This window comes from Mus caroli, chromosome 14, assembly GCF_900094665.2.
Source record: "Mus caroli chromosome 14, CAROLI_EIJ_v1.1, whole genome shotgun sequence".
In the NCBI taxonomy this organism is placed as follows: domain Eukaryota; kingdom Metazoa; phylum Chordata; class Mammalia; order Rodentia; family Muridae; genus Mus; species Mus caroli.
Genome location: NC_034583.1, coordinates 52,606,744 through 52,625,439, shown reverse-complemented (window position 1 = coordinate 52,625,439; position 18,696 = coordinate 52,606,744). Strand labels below are relative to the sequence as shown.

The window sequence follows — 18,696 nt, the reverse complement described above, 5'->3', positions numbered from 1 at the left end:
GTATTTACTTGAACACAGTAGTCATTACTGCTCTGCCCATCACACTGGTTTTTTTTTTTTTTTTAGACATTAATATGATTAGCCCAAAATTGTCCCATTAGTTGCATGGAACTGGGGAGCCACTCCAGGGCTTTCCTACTCTGCAATGCATCTCTGAAGAGCTGTTGACGGGATTGGGGGGGGGGGACATGCTGGAGGCACTATGTCGTTGCTGAGATTTCAACTCGGGACCTTTGGAAGAGCAGTTAGTGCCCTTTACCACTGACACCCTCTCCAGTACGAAGGATGAACTAGAGGAAGCAGCAGCCTCCAGGGAGCTGAGGCAGCTCAAATGCTCAAGACATCTGAGCTGTCACCTTTATCTCTCTTTCTCCATTTGAACTCTGTTATGAAGGTCAGTGATGGGTGTCATTTTGATATGGGTAAAATGACTCTAGACTGAACAACTCTGGCAGCTAGTGGGAGGCTGCTTCCTAGAACAGGCCTTGTTAACCCAAACTCAAGTTTGGGGGTCACTTGAGAATGTGGTCACCTAAGAATAAGCCAGGTTCTGTTCTCATCTTTTCTCCCTAATGCTGGAGGTAAACACCAGAGATAAGACATGAGAATTCATGATTTTCTACCCAATCCCACCTGAGCTCGGAGTCGTTGCGGGTCTCCTCACCCTAATTCAGGGGGCGCTGAGTCAAGACTACAGGGGATACCATGGCTGCCTTCCAGAACAGAAGGCAACTTCCTCTGGCCTTCTCAACAAGCACATTCTCACCTCCTCTAATGGTGTTGCTTGCAGTCAGAGTGCAACCTCCTAAATATCAGCTTTAGCACGGCACAATCTCCCCAGCACAACCACCCCACTGTCATCTCCCCACAGGAAACAGACGTGTCTCTGCAAGAGCACACCTCTAACTCCAGCCATGCAAAGTAAAAGTAACCTACCAGTTGGCACTGAGTCTTCACTAAGTGTGCTCTTTCTTGCTTCGAATGGATAGCATGTTAGTCAGCTTTTTGTTATGTGACTGAAAGCAGTTGAGGAAGGGTCTGTTGGCTTGTGGTTTCAGATCATCGCACTGAAGAAGGTGTGGTGACAGACAGCTAGGTCACTTGATGGTGTCCAGGAAGCAGAGAAAGGGGAATATGAGAAAGGGCCAGAGTGAGACCAGAGTCCCAAGGACATGAGCCCAGTGTCCTACTTCCTTCAACTAGGTGCCATCTCCTAGCACATCTTAATAATGGTGTGACATTATGAATTCCTCAAGGGCTTAACCCATGATTACATGGCATTGAGACCCGACCATCCCAGGAGATGCCCTCTCTGTTTCTCATTCTTAGAGGTGTGCGTTACTAGTCTCCTGGGCATTCATTCTTGTTTTTGTTTGTTTGTTTGTTTTTCTACAGGTTACTATGTGTAACTTGGCTGCTCTGAAACTTGATTTGTAGACCAGGTTGGCCTTGAACTCAGAGAGCTGCCTGCTTCTGCCTCCTAGTGCTGGGGATTAAAGGTGTGTACCACCACTGACCGGCTTCCTAGGGCACTTCTTTTTCTTTTTCCTTTTCCTTTTCCTTTTCTTTTCCTTTTTCCTTTTCCTTTTCCTTTTCCTTTTCCTTTTCCTTTTCCTTTTCCTTTTCCTTTTCCTTTCCTCTTCCTCTTCTTTCTCTTTCTTTCTTTCTTTCTTTCTTTCTTTCTTTCTTTCTTTCTTTCTTTCTCTCTCTCTTTTTTTTTAACAGATCTTGCCTCAAGTTTATTTGTATACACAGCTTAGGACACTGGTCATCTGCAAATAGTGTGTGGGTAGGTGTGTCACAGCAGCCCATCTGTCTTCACATTGGCAGGTGCCTTTTCTATGGGGCCTTCACAAGGGCCTGGGCACCTTTGGGAGCCTAAGCTGGAGCTGAAGCCTAGGCCTTAGCTGGAGCTTTGGCCTCTGCCTTGGTTTGAACCTTGGGCTTTGGTTGGCAGAGCCTACACCCCTTGGTCATGTAGCTTCGAATCCACTTCCCAAGCTTGGGGTGAACAATGAAAGCCAGACAGCTGAGTCTGTGGCTGGGGCCCTTGGGTTTGATGGCCTGAGGCTTCACCAGGGCCTTGATGGCCTCTGCGCGCACACTCACTGTCTTTGCATTGTTGGCCTGCATCTTCTCCAGGCCTTTCTTGTGCTTCTTGGCAAAGCACATGTTCCTCAGGAACTTGGGGTCAGCTCTCTTGAGAAATTCCTATCTTTGTGACCAAGATTTCTCAATGCCATTTCTGTGCCATTTTCGGGACTGGTTGTGTGTGGTGTGGTTCTTGGACTTGGTCATGCCTGCATGGTAACCCGCAGCACCTGGGACTGAAAGAGAAAGAGTCCTAGGCATGTCTTAATCCAGTCATGTTGACAATCAAAACCAACTGCCATATGTACACTGATAATGTCAAAACAATGTTAGAAAGACATGTCGTGAAATGTCAACCTTCTGTTTACATTCATATCATCTGTTAACAGATTCAGAAAGGTCCTGTGTTTCTTTATTGTGCCAGCCTAACAAACCCTATACTTTCTATCTATCTCTTCTACCTCTGTAAGAAAGGTCCCTTCTGTTGAGGCATTTTGTAATAGCTAGAGGCTCTTCCTCACCATGACAAAATACTTCCCAACTACCTTGCATGAACTGGGTAGCTACAATTCAAAGGACAAAAGCACTTGGCAAGAAGTCTTATAGTCGGCTGAGTACGGGAATGACCATTAGCCATCCCAACACGGATGGAAGAGGATCAGGAATTCAATGTCATCCTTGGCTGTGTCTAGAGAGTTTGAGACAATCGCAGGTTACATGAGACACTGCCTCAACCAACTAACTAACCAGCCAGCCAACCAACTAGTCAACTAGCCAATTAATCAATCAACCATCTAACCTACCAACCAGCCAGCCAGCCAGCCAGCCAGCCAGCCAGCCAACCAACCAACCAACCAGCCAATATAAAAGAAGCTGTATAGTTCAGTAGCTGTTGGAGTATTTGATGCTCAAGTGTTTAAAGAAATAGTTAACAGTGGGAAAGAGACTCACAGTGTTCAAAGCATGTTGTCAAATTTACTATTGATTAAGAGTCTATATGCTGGGCCAAGGGTCAGAGTCTCCTACCTCCCACCCCTTAGTTTGGTCCCTGTAGTTTTGTGGCCCTTATGCTGAAGGGGAAGGGAATGGACTACAAGAGCAATTTGTTTGAATACACCCATATCCAGGAGTTAACTCGTTAGTGCTCTACATGGTCTTTAAGCTATGCCCCTTTGGTTATGCTGTGGAGAGGCTGGGGTGATCAAAGGCTGGGGATAATTGGGACCTAACATGAATCTGAGGTGTAAGACTTTAGGAAGGAAGGATGCCCACTGCCAGAGGGGAAGCTGGACAAAATGTGGGGGAGGGACAGGACAGGCTATGAGGGGCCAGGGGCTCCTGGGGGCACAGCCCCAGCTCAAACAGCCTTACTTTAATGTAGCCTGTTCTGTGTCACCTGTCTTCAGCTCCAAAGTAGGACACATGGGAGAGGTGGCTCCCAAGACTGACCGGCATGTCTCCTACTTCCAAGGGTGGGAGTTTCTGCCGTGGCAGGAGTATTCTCTGCAGACCTGAGATGCTGTCTCGGGGCTATATCCTGTTCACCTCAGCCTGAGACAGGATTGGCTACACGGCCAGAAAATCATCAGAAAAACATTGTCCAGGGTATTTGTTATATTGTTTATGGCTTGTTTTAAAATAACTTGACATGGAGATGAGAGTTTGACAGATAACAATAGAAAAACTTACGGCTTTCCTTCCAGTAGTTGGTGTGTGGACCAGCCTGTGAGGCAGTGCTCAGCAGTCTGTTCTGACATTGCCCTGAGTGGTGAGCGCTGGACCTTTCTTCAATCTCCTTAACTGGCATGTCTCCTTAACCTAGTGCCTGGCACGAGTGTGAACAATTACTCTCTACCGTGTGCTTCGAGACAGGGTTTCACACTGAATTTAGAGCTGACTAGTTCAGCTAGCCTGGCTGGCTGGAAGCCTCAGAGACCCTATCCTCCCATCCCCTTTCAGATCCAGGGCTACAGATGTATGTGGGCATATGTGGCTCTCTTTCTTAGGTGCTGGACATTTAAACTCAGACCCTCGTGCTGGCGTGGCTAACACTTTGCCAGACTGAGCCCTCTCCCAGCCTCCTCCCTTCTCAACTGTTCAGTATTTAAATGTAGTCCCATTTTCTGACTTAGGGGAATTTTGTAGGATATGATTGTTTGCCAAAGGAATTGAAAAACCCAGTGGGTTTAGGTCACCACAGTCATGCTGCTGACACTCTACACAGTCTACGCTCTACTCTGCGGTAGGCACTAATCACACGTCTCTGAGTAAGATTGATGAAAACCTCTGCTCCACTGGAGACAAACGAAAGCAAAGATCATCAGGTAACCGGTGACATGCACAGTGTAGTGTTCTCGTGAACAGTTTGAGGCCTCTGAAGAAGCAATACTGCCGGTTAGGGGGGGGGGGAGGCAGGGGGCGGGGAGAAGGCATGGGGGAGGAGCTTGAGGTAGCTGGTCACCTTGCACTCCTGCTTGGTGTCATTAAGCTGAGAAATTAAGCACAAATGCTGTTGCTTGGCTCGTGTCCTCGTTTTTTTTTTTTTTTTTAATTCATTTCAGTCGGGTTGATAACAATGGTTAAACCACCACAGTGGGTAAGTTCCACAGAGAAACCTCAGTAGAGAAGATAGGCAGAGGAGACAGGAGGGGGGCAGGGGCAGGGGCAGGGGCAGGGGCAGGGGCAGACTAGAGAGGCCAGTCCTTCCCAGGAGCAGTAGATACCGTATCACCAGCTTATGCTCAGTGCCATTCATCACCCAAGAGAAACATGGCTTCGTTGGGTCATCAGTGGCCCCAGTGCTGCAACAGGAATGGACACTTTTGCCCTACTGAGAAGCAAGGATGCTTCACAGCACGGAGCGTCTCCAGAAGCCTTAAGTTGGGAGCCAATGGAAAGAGACTCCCACTGCTCAAAGATGGAATAATTTGAGCATCTGCAATGGATTGAAATAAATCAAATATTTTAAAATCCCTGCGTTTATAATTATATCAGGGGGAAAAAAACCCTCTCACAGGTCACCTTTACGGGTTGCTAGGGAACCAGCTCATTTCTCTGAAGACTAGCTTAAAAAGGAAAAGAAACAAGCATTTGTCTTTTCTATATGAGCGGTATTTTGAGGTAGCTAAACTGTTGTTGAGGGAAAGGTCTCCTTTTAGAAACAGTGCAGCTAGCAGATGAAGGAGGAACGGGAGAGGGACGAGGAGCCAAGATTCCACCATCGTAGCAGCAATGCATCTGAGAAATGTATGTCAATAGCAGGCAAAGTCACTGGAGGGTCATGGTGGCTCTATGCTGGGTGGACCAAGCTGGCAAGACCTGAACCCTTTGACTAATCTCAATATCGCAAAGGCAAGACAAACAAATATGTGTTTCTGATGGAATACATCCAAAGGGCAGACCACCTGGGAACTATTACCAGGGAAATCAAACCTGGTGGATCAAAGTTCTAGACCTAATTGAACATTTCAGGCAATCCAGGGCTTAAGGAAACACGCTGAATGACAGACACCATGGGGGTGCAGTCAGCAAAATCTAGTGTGTGGAAACTCAACAGGACAGATGACCCAGTTTCTCCAACAAATAAATTAGAAAGAAAAAAAGAAAAGGAGGCAGGGAAGCTTGTAATGAAAAGAGACCCAGGGGACATGATTAGCCACCTGCGGTGTGCGGCTCATGTGTGGATATTAATATAAACAAACTGAAAAAGAAAAGACAGGGCAAGGGAGATGGCTCAGTAAAAAGTGTGCCTCACAAACATACAGACCTGAATTCTAACCCCAGCACCCACATACAAAGTGGATTGCAGCAGTGTGAAATTGAACGCCCAGGACTGGGAAGGAGGATACAGCCTGGGGTCTTGGTGGTTACCTAGTCTAGCCAATCTTCGAGCTATCAAGTGATCCTGTCTCAAAAACAAGGTAGAGAGCAAGTAAGGAAGACACCTGACATTGCTTTGACTTCCAGCCTACAAACACACACACACACACACACACACACATGCACGTACGAATGCATGCACACGCTCAAAATTACTGGGTAAATTTTCTACATTAATTGGGTTTTTGTAATATTAAGGAAGTTTTAGGCATGATAATGATATTGTGGCTATGTTTCTAACAGAGTCCTCAGTTTTAGAGATACCATTCCAAAGAATGTGTGAAAGAAATAAGAGGACTCTGGTATCCTTCTCCAAATGGTCCAGTGAGGCTCAGGGAGGATGGAGAGGATGGAGGAAGCAGGGTTTCCACAGTTGATAACTGTTGAGGTCAGTGACATTATTTTCTATTTAGTGCGTATTTGAAATCTTGCATAATGCCAAGTTAGAAAAACAAACAGCAGAATGTGGAAGGCATCAACCGCACATTGGGAACCAGAGGAAAGCTTTCCTATGATAAATCACGTAATGGTCCCTATCTTCCAACTTCAGGGTTGGTCATCTTTTAGCACAGCTTTTCTCTTGGTAGCTATTTATTGAAGGTCTCTTCTACCATAGGCAGAAAACTGGGATTCGTCTTGGAATCTGATTTGTTGAAGTGCCGATCGACTCTCCAGGTCTCTCGACAATAACCAGGTGTTATGGGACAACACTTTTTCTGGGGAGATGCTACACATATGTCTACTCACTCCAGAGAGGGAGCATGACATACCAAGGTATGGGTGTCACTAAAGTCCATCTTGATGAAATAATGAGTTTTGTTGGGGTTAATTACAAAAGTATAGGTGAGGGGTTACTTACAGAAACAGAAATGACTCAAAGACGGCTGTATCACCAAAGCCCACCCTGGCAAGGCTGACAGCTCTCTCGAGCTGGGAACCTGGCGCACACTGCACAGCCTGTGTATAACTCAACAAACTAACAAGTGTCCCTTCCAAGTGACTTGGTTGCCTCTTCTAGGCAGCTTGTCTGATTTCTGCTTCTTCCAGGCAGCTCTGGTGTCTTCCCTGCAGCTTGTCTTGTCTGAGAGTGATTCTCAAGGGCTTTGTTGCTTACTCTTGGAGGGAGAGGCCTAGTGAATCTGTTCAGTTTCAGGGACTTCCTGATTCTGTTTTGAACTCTTTACCCCCCACCCCCCTGCCCACCAAGTATCCCTGAAGAATAGAATGTTTCCACCAGAGAGGCATCTGTTGTGTATCTCCAAGGCACTGCATGAAGCCAGGAGACAGGCATGCAGGGCTTCTGTGTCATTCTCTTCCCTCTCTATACTGGCTGGTTTTGTGTCAACTTGACATAAGCTAGAGTCATCAAAGAGAAAGCAGCCTCAGTTGAGGAAATGCCTCCATGAGATCCAACTATAAGGAATTTTCTCAATTAGTGGCCAATGGGGAAGGGCCCAGTGCGTTATGGGTAGGGCTATCCCTGGGCTAGTGGTTCTGGGTTCTATAAAAAAGCAGTCTGAGCAAATCATGAGAACAAACTAGTAAGCAGCACTCCTCCATAGATTGTGCATAAGCTCCTGTCTCCAGGTTCCTGCTCTGTTTGAATTCCTGTCTCAACTTCCTTGAGTGATGAGCTGAATAAATCCTTTCTTCCCCAACTTGCTTTTTAGTCATGATATTTCATGGCAGCAAATAGAAACCCTAACTAAGTCACTCTCCTAGCATCCTGTCTGGATATCCCTTCATTCCAGGTGCACAGACAGGTAAGCTGTGCACTGTGTAACTCTAGAGTCCTGCAGGATGGCACCTCCTGGATTTATGCAGTGTGGCAGCACCCAGGGGGAGCCCAGTCTTTTTGTGGCATCTCTGTGTTTGGACTGCTCTGTCCTCATCCAGGCAAGACCCTGACTTTTCTCCCTGTTAAGGTTAGTGGAAAATCATGGCTTTCAAACATTAGTCTTCAAACTTGTCTAGTATTTCCAACACTGTCATTCCTCAATAGCAGTATTTCTATATTCGAGTATACTGGCAAACCACTTGGAGGATTCAGTAATTTAACAAAATGAAAAGTTGATGCCTGGTCTAGTGTAGGGCTTGGGAAGCACAGGCATTTTGTCCCTTCTATTTAGCACCTCTATTATCATTCGAAGTCTATCGCTGGGGGCAATGGAAAAAAGGACAGAGAAGTGTCATTATCCAAGTGACCTCTGTTCAGAGGTGACAGACATCATCTGCTGCCACTGTCCATCTGTGAGGGCAAGGAAAGGAGCAGGTGTCATGATGCTGACCAGCTGCCAGCTGCCCTCAGCTGTCTCCAAGTGTGGACAGTGCTTCTTCCATGGGATGCAACAAGGCTCTCTGTTTAGGAACCCCGGCACCAACAGTAGGAACCCCTAGTCTCTCAGAGAAGCAAGGCATAGTGCTTTTGTTATGAAGCGTCCACCACAAAGGCTCATATTTTGAGGACAGGTGGTGCTATTTGGGAAGACTTGGGATGCTTTAGGGGATGAGATGCAGACAGAGGAAGCAGGTTGGTCTGTCAGGACGCTTGGGGTTATCTTTTATCCTGCCCACCCTGCTTTCTGTTCACCATAAAGTGACCAAACCGCCTCACCCCATGCCCCTGCTATGCTGTTCTTCCCAGCTGTCTAGGCACAGTGAGAGGCCACCAACTGTGGACTACAACCTCTGAATCCATAAGCCCTTCTTGCATTGAGTTGTTCCTTTTGGGTATTTTGTCAATATATTGGAGGCCTTTCTGGAACCTCTGCAACTCTGTGAAGTCAGACTGCTTCCTCTCCCACCACGTAGAGTCATTCTCAGAATGATATCATCTGGACAGGGAGGAAGTGGGCATATCCTTTTTACTAATTGGAGGTTCGGGGAATTTTCATCTGAGGGAGGAAATCCTTGCATGTGCTCCCCATTTGGGCAAGTCCATGGGAGTCACACATAAAATATATTTTTTCCTTGTGTGCCATTTTCTAGGTAGCAGATCTTCAGGTTGGCACATTTAAAGAATCCCGGAAGCCTTCTTTCTAAAAGCCCACAGTGAAGTTTGCAGTAGTCAGGGCTCTCCAGAGTAGCAGAGCTGTTAGGGTGTGTATAGAGAAAAGCATGTTGGCAGAACTGTCTCACATGCACTGGGAGACTGACATGGCCACAGTTTTCAGCGTGGGACTGCTCAGGAAGAGTCAATTCAATTCTGCTCTCCAAATTCAGGGGCTGCCAGACTGGAAAACTCCCTTCATCCCAAGGAAAGTTGGTCTGAGTTCTCCCCAAGCCTTGGGCTGACTGAGCAAGGCACCCTAACTAGGAAGGACCAGCTATATGTGCTTGTTCTAGTCCATCGATTTAAGTGTTAGTCTCATCCAGAGACCTTCAGAATACGAACGAAGGTTGACCATACCTTTGGATAGTCCAGGTAAGCTGGAATCAACCGTATCTTAGAATCACTCAAGCAAATAAATAGAGTTAGGAACTACCATTTTAAGAAAATCTCACCACTCCGGTGTTCTCAGCACATCATTGACACTTTCAGGGGCTCTAAGCCAGATCCTCTCCTAGCTTGCTTCCCCTGGTGACCTGTAGATTAAGTTAAATCACGTTCTTCCTATAACTTCCATGGATACTTCACTGAAGAAATGCAGGCAGGACTTTTCAACTCTGCTTTCGTAAATGTTAATGTTAAAGCATTATTATATACCTCTGGGAAATTTTAGAAATTTACAACCAGCTCAGGGATGTTGCTTACTCAAAACTTTACCTTACCTTGAACAAATGGCGTGATCGGCGAAGGGCTAATTGTCATGTGTTCATGCTATGGCTATGGCCGGCTTCTGGTGCTCATCTTGGAGCAGCTCCCCACCAGATGAACTCTGCGGACCTCACACTTACACCTCCCGCTTTGCAACTCTGCAGTGAGGAAACAGCTCTGGGCGCAGGCCTCATTAGTTAATGGTGTGAGCACACTGCTCCTCTCTTAGCCACTAATGTTGAAGTACTGGCCAGGCCTGGAGGCAGCACAGCACAGGCTTCCCTGGCTGGATTGCCCCTTAGCTCGGATTCCCCTTGCTTTCACACAACATCGCACATGTAGAAGTCAGAGGCGGCCTGGGGAAAGGGCTTCCTCCTCCTGATTATTTTGAAGGCTGCCTCTATTTGTCTTTGAGGTCTGCTCTACCCTATCTCTTTCCTGGTTTTGTCCTTATTTTTCCTTTCTTCAGATACATGAAGGCTGATGCTTGGTGTTGAAACTCTTCCCTCTGCTCCTTTAGACAAGTTGATTTTCCTCTGCAGGAAAAAGCTTTCCAGCCATGGTTTGGCAGTGCCCCATGCCCATTTGCCACACCGCACCGCTGCCTCCCTGCCCTAGAAAGGAAGGCTGTTCAGTTGTGAGATTTCAAAGGATCTCAATGGGTCAGCAATGCTGTGTTAATATAAAGTGAGATCATTCAGGTTGTGTCTCACTGCTTTCAGGAGGGTCCCTGAAATGCTAGTGAATTGGCCAAACAGCAGTTGCTCCTGGGGTCCTTGCCCTCACACCTGACCCCAGAGCCCGGAAGGAATGTGATACGGATGCTTTCTAGCAACCGCTTTCTTGTCCGCCCACAACTTAAACCCTAAACTTCATACAAAAGAAATTAGTAGATTGTATTGAGTTATAAAGAAAAATTAAATATGAACTTCTGCAAGTAAATGGATAGAAGAAGAAAAGATTATACCGAGTTAGGTAACCCAAACCTTGAAAGACAACATTGTGTGTTCTTCCTCATCTGAGGCTCCTAACTCCCTATCGTCAGATGTGAGCAAATATCCTGGAGGAACTTCAGACACCAGGAAAGTAATAAGGAACTGTTGATGGGGCCGTGGGGTTTGTGAGCAATAGACAGAACAACAGCAAGGTACAGGTCACCTGATCAGGGATATGGGACCAAAGGGGCTATCTAGTGAGGGAGGGGTGGGGGGAGAGGGGAGGGGAGAGATACAAAAGGAAGGAAGAGAGTATAATAACATTAAGGGTATTTGAAAAGTCATAAGAAACCACACTATTAATTATATTTAAAAGCCTAAAGTATAAGTCTATGTATAGATATACATACATAGTTTAAATGAAGTTTTCTCATCTGATAACGCTCCTTCCAAGAGCCATAGAGCATTTAACAAAACCCCAACATCAGGTATGAGAAGCCTGCCTTTCTTTCTCTCTCTCTCTCTCTCTCTCTCTCTCTTGCTTGCTTGCTTTTTTGCTTTTTTTTGTTTTTTGTTTGTTTGTTTGTTTGTTTGTTTTTGTTTTTTGAGACAGGGTTTCTCTTTATAATCCTGGCTGTCCTGGAACTCACTTTGTAGACCAGGCTGGCCTCGAACTCAGAAATCTGCCTGCCTCTGCCTCCTGAGTGCTGGGATTAAAGGAGTGTGCCACCACGCCTGGCTTTTTTTTTTTTTTTTTGAGTTGTTGATCAAGGCTATTTAAGAAACTCCCCCAATTACAAGCTATTGGTATTTCCCTGGTTAAACCAAAGCTAGGAGAGAAGACCCTGTCGCTGATGTCATGGTGCACTTTAGACACAAGACCCCGAGGCCCTTGAGCTGGAACTGACATGAAGTCTCTTCCCTGAGGACTAGCTTTTATGGTACCATAAGATACCACGAAAACTTCCATATGAGAGACCCAACAGTCCTACCTAGCTATGATGCCAATGAACCACATCAATGACCAGCGTGGCACAGTAACCCTAAGGCTGAGGTATCGATACGTACACCTCGGGGGTAACCAACAGCTCTCTAATTGAACTTAAGGTCTGGACTTTAGGTCTTTCCACCTAGTGCTGGAAACCTAACCAATTATCTGGGGCTAGTGAAGTTATGGGTCTTGGAGGAGAACCTACATCCACCCACTACTAAACCAACACAATCCCTAACAACAGTCTATAAACATTTGTCTTTATGCCCACAGGTAAGTGTAGTTTTCATCCCTTATCAAGGAAACTTCTCTTTGCAGCAGAGACTACTGTAGAAAACCACAAACAACCAAAAGGCAGAGTTGGGGATCCCAGTCTCAATGGATGCATCTACAAAACACTCCTGTACCTAAGGGTCAGGGGACACTGTGGAAGAGGGGACAGAAGGATTGAAAAAGTCAGAAGCCAAGGAAGATTGCTCTGAGTTTGTGTTCCCTAGTAATGTCAGAAGCTACACTCAGGCATTCTTGCTAACATGACTGCCTGAGTATGAGCTGAACAAGGACAACAGAATACAGATGGAGGAAAGCCCTCGAGGCTTCAACCCTACATGAAGAACTACAGGCAACTAAGGAATGCTGAGAGGGAGGGAAATAGTCTTCTCCAGGGAAGAGCACACAAACTGATTATCCTACACCAAATGGTCATCTCTGCAAACATACACAAAAGTCACATTTATACAGACTCAGCAGGCTGTATTTCTGTACTTAGGAATACGTATATATTTATAAAAGGCCATGAATTGGAAAGAGAGCGAAGAGGAGTATATGGGAAGGTTTGGAGGGATGAAAATGATGTAATTATACTGTAATTTCAAAAAGTAAAAGAGGTAATTAAAAATAAATGAAGTTAGTAGATTAAATTAAAGCCTGTTTTAAAAAAACAGATCGCTTCAATCCAAAATTACTCTTTTACTGTCCACAGCATGTCCTTCTGCTGAGTTTGAGTTCTAGGGTTCCCCTGGAACTTTCTCTGTGCTGGGTGGGAAGATGCCTGGGACAAGGCTCTTGCTCTGAGCAGCAAGAGCCTCAAGCTCACTGTGCATCTGTTTCCCAGGGGCCCTTGTGCCCAGAAGGTTCCCACTGTGTAACTGTGAGCAGGGCTCTGAGAACTGGTGTTTCTATCTGACAACGCTGCCTGGACAGCTCAAAGTGGCCAGAGTGTTGCCTCTGGTGACCATTTCCATGTCCCAATCTGAGTTACAGAGAGTACAGTCCAGTATGCAGAGCAGAGTGGTATATACCTCCTTCACTGTGGTATATAGTTTCCTTCACTAATACAGCTCAAACCCGGGATGTTGTGAATTTTTAAAATTCTTTATTTTATTTTATGTGTGTGAGTGTTTTGTCTGCATGTATGTATGTACGCCACGTGCATGCCTGGTGCCCATGGAAGTCAGAAGAAGGAACAGAACATAGTTAATGTAAGCTTAGATAATGTATGTAAGTTACTATATAATCTGAGATACCATACATAAAACCATGTGCAACCACTGCTTCATGAAACAGGCTTAAAAAACAAACAAACAAACAAACAAACAAACTGAAACTGGCATTTAAAACTGCCATTCCTCCCCCGCCCACCCCCTGCCATCCCCCCCCCAAACCATCTTGAGAGACAATCTTCCAAGACCCTCCCCTTATCCCTTCCTCTGCCTTATTTGATGGAGCTTCTGAACTCCTCCTAGCTCTTCCCTCATGACTCAGGGCTCTTGCTTTGAACCTGAGTGACTGTACTGTCCATGTACCTAGGATGACCTAATGCGGGGCTTTCCTGATATCTACCCTCTTGACTCTCTGCCCATTAGCATGCCCACAGCCTCTGGTCACATGCCCATAATAGCACTTCACACACTGAGGCAAAGCTATTTGTTTATCCAACTCCTTGGCCTGGAACCCCCTTGCTGGGGCAGGGCCAGGTTCCCAGGTAGCTGCCGCACAGTGACACTGTCTGGGTCCTACTTGATGGCCGCACACCCAGCACTTGGCATTTTATGCTTATTCATTCAGACAGACATGGGCATGTGTCCACAGCTGAGTGCTGAAGTGCCGATCTATTTTAGCCTTCCAAGACAGCCAAGGACAGAAACTGCATTCCTCCTTAGACTGGAGGATGAGTTTTAGTTAGCACAAGGGCAGGAAAGGATCTCCTTTCTGGTATAGTTTCAGCCCATTCTCTTTCTTCTTGGCCATTGGTGGGGTTGTTCGGTTTGCTTTGATTGTGGGTTCATTGAAGCCAAAGGAGCCAGTGTACAAGTACTCACCTTCTTCTTCTCCTTCTCCTCCTCCTCCTCCTTTGTTTCTCATTAAGGATGGCTATGAGCCACCATGTGGTTGCTGGGATTTGAACTCATGACCTCCAGAAGAGCAGTCAGTGCTCTTAACCGATGAACCATCTCACCAGCCCCAAGTACTTATCTTCAATTTAGTAGTGCTCTGTGTCGGTGTGTCGGTGTGTGTGTGTGTGTGTGTGTGTGTGTACATGTGGAGGCCAGATGTTGACATATGGCGCCTTCCTAAATTACTTTTATTTCGAGACTGATTCTCTTACTGAATTTGCAGCTTGTCAGTTCCTCTAAACTAGCAGGCCACTGAGCACCAGAGATCCTCTTGTCTTTACTTCTCTCCCCAGCTCTGGGATTGTAGGTACATCACTGTGCCAGGCATCATTTTTTTTTTTTTCTTTCTAAATGTGGGTTTTGAGGATCAAATTCGGGTCCTCATGCTTATGCCCTGTGGCTCTCCGTGCCCTTGTAGATTGTCTGATATAGGTCCTCGTGGCCAAAGAGAGCAGATGACAGATGGGGGGTTCGGAAGCCCATGAGTACGTACAGTGAAGAAGACACACCACTGGGACCAGCTTCAGGGAGGCAGATCAACTTCACCACTGCAATTCAAGGCTTGTATCATTTCGACAGGTGGGGTAGAAACATTCAAGATGGGCAAAGGAAAGGCTGAGGGCTTAGGGTACCAAAATGCCTCATTGGCATGGGGAAGCGCTTCACAAATCTCTGCTGCTAGCTGAATGGGTTCTTACGGGGAGATAGTTGAACCTGTAATCTAACTAAGGCTATGTGACATTCTGCAGGTACAGATGTGTATGGGGGCTTTGAATTCTTCAGACAAAGTCAGAGAGGGGAAGTCTTGCTAATGAAGGGTATCCTCCATATTGCGTCAAGCCCCAGAAGGCTATTCTTCAATGGGAGACATCGACCTTAATTAGCAGAGTTTTCCACAGTGCCTCAAGCATTTTCCAGATGCCCAGAGGTTTTGGTTTTGATTTTGGTTTTGATTTTAAGACAGGAACTATGTAGCCTTTGCTGGCCTGAAACTTCCTATGTAGATGAGGCTGGCCTTAACACATAGAGAGACACACCTGCCTTTGCTTCTTGAGTGACATAATTAAAGTCAGGCGCCACCATAGCCAGGCCTCCTCAGTACACTCAGTAACACTAGGAAAGTCACTCCAAGCACCTCTGTCACATGGGTCTTGATTCTGTATTAGGATAATTCTGAGCCTGATGGATTGTTCTACTTCACCTCTGTTGCTATGATTAAAAAAAAAATCTTGACCAGGAGCAACGTAATGGAGGAAGACTGAGTTAGTCATTGTTCTATTGCTGCGAAGAGACATCAGGCCCATAGAGATTCTTATAAAAGAAAGTATTTAACAGGGAGCTTGCTTGCAGTATAAGAGACTGACTTCATGATCACCACAGAATAGAACAAATGACCATCATTGTGGGGCACATGGTGGCTCACATGCAGGTTGGTCCACTGGCAGGAGAGAGAGAGAGAGAGAGAGAGAGAGAGAGAGAGAGAGAGAGAGAGAGCCTTTGAACAAGTGCATCCCTAGTGACACATCTCCTCTAACAAAGGCATGCTTCCCAATCCTTCCCAGACAAAGTATGCAAACACATGAGGCTATGGGGGCCAACCTCACGCAGACCCCCCCAAAGGGCTTCTATAGATCATAATTCCAGGTTACAGTGCCTCATCTTGGAGGCATTAAGGCAGAAGCTCAAACCCCCAGTCACATCCAAGTCCACAGCAATGCTTGAATAAACGCATCTTTGCTTGCTTGCTCTCAGCTGTCTTTTACATTTTTATATTGTTCAGAACCTCTGTCTAGGGAATGGTACTGTCCACAATGGATTGGGCTTTTCGACACTAATTACCAGTCACGACAATCTCCCCATATACATGCCCACAGGCAAACCTGGTCTAGACTACTCCTCATTAAGACTGTCTTTCCACATGATTCTAGGTTATGTCAAGTCACCAGTACACAGACTGTGTGTGTGTAGAAATGGCAGTAAAGGCATTTCTGGGACTCCTATTAGGAAGTGCTGGTCTCCTCTGCCTTGATCCCACAGGAGTTTCAGGGAGGGACAGGCTCTGTGAAGCTTTCCTGAATAATACTGTTGGTTGCTATTGACCTACCTCAAAGAGCATGTCTGGGTGACATATGGACATTTTACCCTTGCAGAGCATTGAAGAGACTGGCAGCTCATATTTATGTTTTGAATGTGAGCATCAAACTAGAAGCACTATTTTTGGCAAGTTGTGAGAACTCTAGAATGTGGGCCCTATTTGCCGCAGGGGAAAGGCCTTTGAAAGTTATACTTAGCCTCTGGATATTGTCTTGTTTGATGCTTCCTGAAGTTCAGATATGTGAAAGTTTCTGCCACCGGCTCTCTCTGCTATCATCTGGGCTGCCCCACCATGCCTTCCCTGCCAAGATCAGTTCAAACCCTCTGAAACTGTGATCCCAATCAGTCTTCTAGCACACATTCGGGTCACAGCGTGCAAAAGCATCTAATGATTCCCTTCCCAGCCGCTAGTCTGTCCTCAGCTTTCATCCTTGTGACTGGAACCTACTTCTCCATCTAGAACTGAAAAACACCATTATTATTATTATTATTATTATTAGTTATTATTATCATTATTAATTATTATTCTATGAGTATGTAACCTAACCCCAGTTGATGAGTTTATATGTACAACGTTTGCAATGTTTCTGGGAAAGGTTTTTCTTTCTAATGTTGGGGAGGGGGATAAGGAGACATGTTCCTCTTCCTACTTTTAGATACAGGTATATGGGGACCTAAGTCTTATACCTACTGGAATCTTCTTGTGACCACGAGGGACAACTCTAAGGGTAAGAACCAACAGGCTAGAGATGGTGTACTGGTTAGGTTTTTTGTCAACTTGACACAAGCTAGAATTATCTGAAAGGAAGGAACCGCAATTGAGACAATGTTTCCTTCCATAAAATCCAGCTATAAGAAGCCAGACAGTGGTGGCACATGCCTTTAATCCCAGCACTTGGGAGGCAGAGGCAGGCAGATTTCTGAGTTCGAGGCCAGCGAAACCCTGTTTCAGAAAAAAAAAAAAATCCAGCTATAAGGCATTTTCTTAATTAGAGATTGATGGGGGAGAGCCCACCCCATTGTGGGTAGGATCATCCCCAGGCTGGTGGTCCTGGGTTCTATAAGAAATGGAGCAAGCCATGAGGAGCAAGCAAGTAAGCAGCTCCCCTCCATGGCCTCTGCATGAGCTCCTGCCTCTCTGCATGAGCTCCTACCTCTGGGTTCTTGTCCTGTTTGAGTTCTTGTCCTGGCGTCCTTCAATGATGGATTGCACTATGGAAGCACACGGGAATAATCCTTTTCCTCGCCAGCTTGCTTTGGTTATGGTGTTTCATCACAGCAAAAGTAACCCTAACTAGGACATTGTCTTTGCTGGTATAGGAAAATCCTTGAAGCTCGGCATGGTGGCACAATTTTAATCTCAGCACTAGGGAGACAATTCTTCAAACACGGTCTCTTCATCTCAGGCGACTCTAGGTATGGCGAGCTAGCAATAAAAACTAACCTGGACGGCATCGGTCCTCTTGCTGCTCTCTTGATCTTGCCTTTCTTCCACAACAGTTTTGTGTCCTGGGTTTGGGGAGAAAATCCTGTCGTCTTGAATATGAAAATGCACAGAAAGAGAGGCAGCGTCATCCCTCGGGGGATGGTGGGCCACCGACGAGTGGCTTTAGTCGCTTTGTGAGCTTCATAGCAGGAGCTTTAGGTCACTCAGCACTTGCCCTGCTTGTTTGAGGGTGGAGGCTGTCATAAGGGTTGATTAAAGGATCTGCCCTTCTTGTGCCGCTGGCTGCTGGCATTCCTAACTAGAGTGCGCTCTTCTTCCGGGGCTGCTCATTGAACACTTGCTCCACAATGCTCTCCCCCCCACCCCCCAGCTTTTGATGCTGATCTGAAGGAATGCCTAAGTTGAAGTTGAACTTCCATGGGTTTTATTTCTGAGCTGAACTGGGGGACGGTGGCATGAGTTTTGCCTCAGTGCTCTGAAAAATCAAATCTAGACAGCTGACAGATTTCCTCTTGTGTGAGTACAGACATTTGCCAAACATGTTCCAGAATTAAAATGTCAGGAATGATTTGGGAATCAAGAATCTTCAGGGTCAATTAATGGGCGTAAGCTTGGAATCTAGTCTCTCTGAGACAATTCATTTTTCTCTGATAGAAGAAATAAAAATATGTAGATATTAAATTATCATTCAATTTTAATTAACTCATCATTATTCTTAGCCTGACTCCAAACTCATTATCCTCCGGTCTCCACAACCAAAAAGCTAAAATTGCAGACCTGTACCACTATGCCCAATTTGTATGACATTTTAAACTTAATTTAGTGTGTGTGTCTGTCCAGTAGGGTTTGTGGAGTACTGAGGGTCTGAAGATAAAGTTCAGGTCTAATTTGAATCTCAAAAGTTTTCAAAAGAGCTGGGCTTGGTGGCACATGCCTTTAATCCCAGCACTTGGGAGGCAGAGGCAGGTGGATTTCTGAGTTCGAGGCTAGCCTGGTCTACAGAGTGAGTTCCAGGTCAGCCAGGGCTACACAGAGAAACCCTGTCTCGAAAAACCAAAAAAAAAAAGTTTTAAAAAGAATACCTTTTTTTTATATCTTCTTTAACA

At 45.8% G+C, this 18,696-nt stretch overlaps 1 protein-coding gene across 1 annotated transcript in view; it reads left to right on the top strand.

Annotated features, from left to right (window-relative positions):
- Positions 1 to 6,725: 6,725 nt before the first annotated feature.
- Kpna3 (karyopherin subunit alpha 3) overlaps positions 6,726 to 18,696 on the top strand; it is a 91,180-nt gene continuing 79,209 nt past the window's right edge. The window contains exon 1 of the mRNA XM_029469010.1: positions 6,726 to 6,744. The gene's annotated coding sequence lies outside the window, so the exon portion shown is untranslated. The remainder of the gene's footprint in view (positions 6,745 to 18,696) is intronic.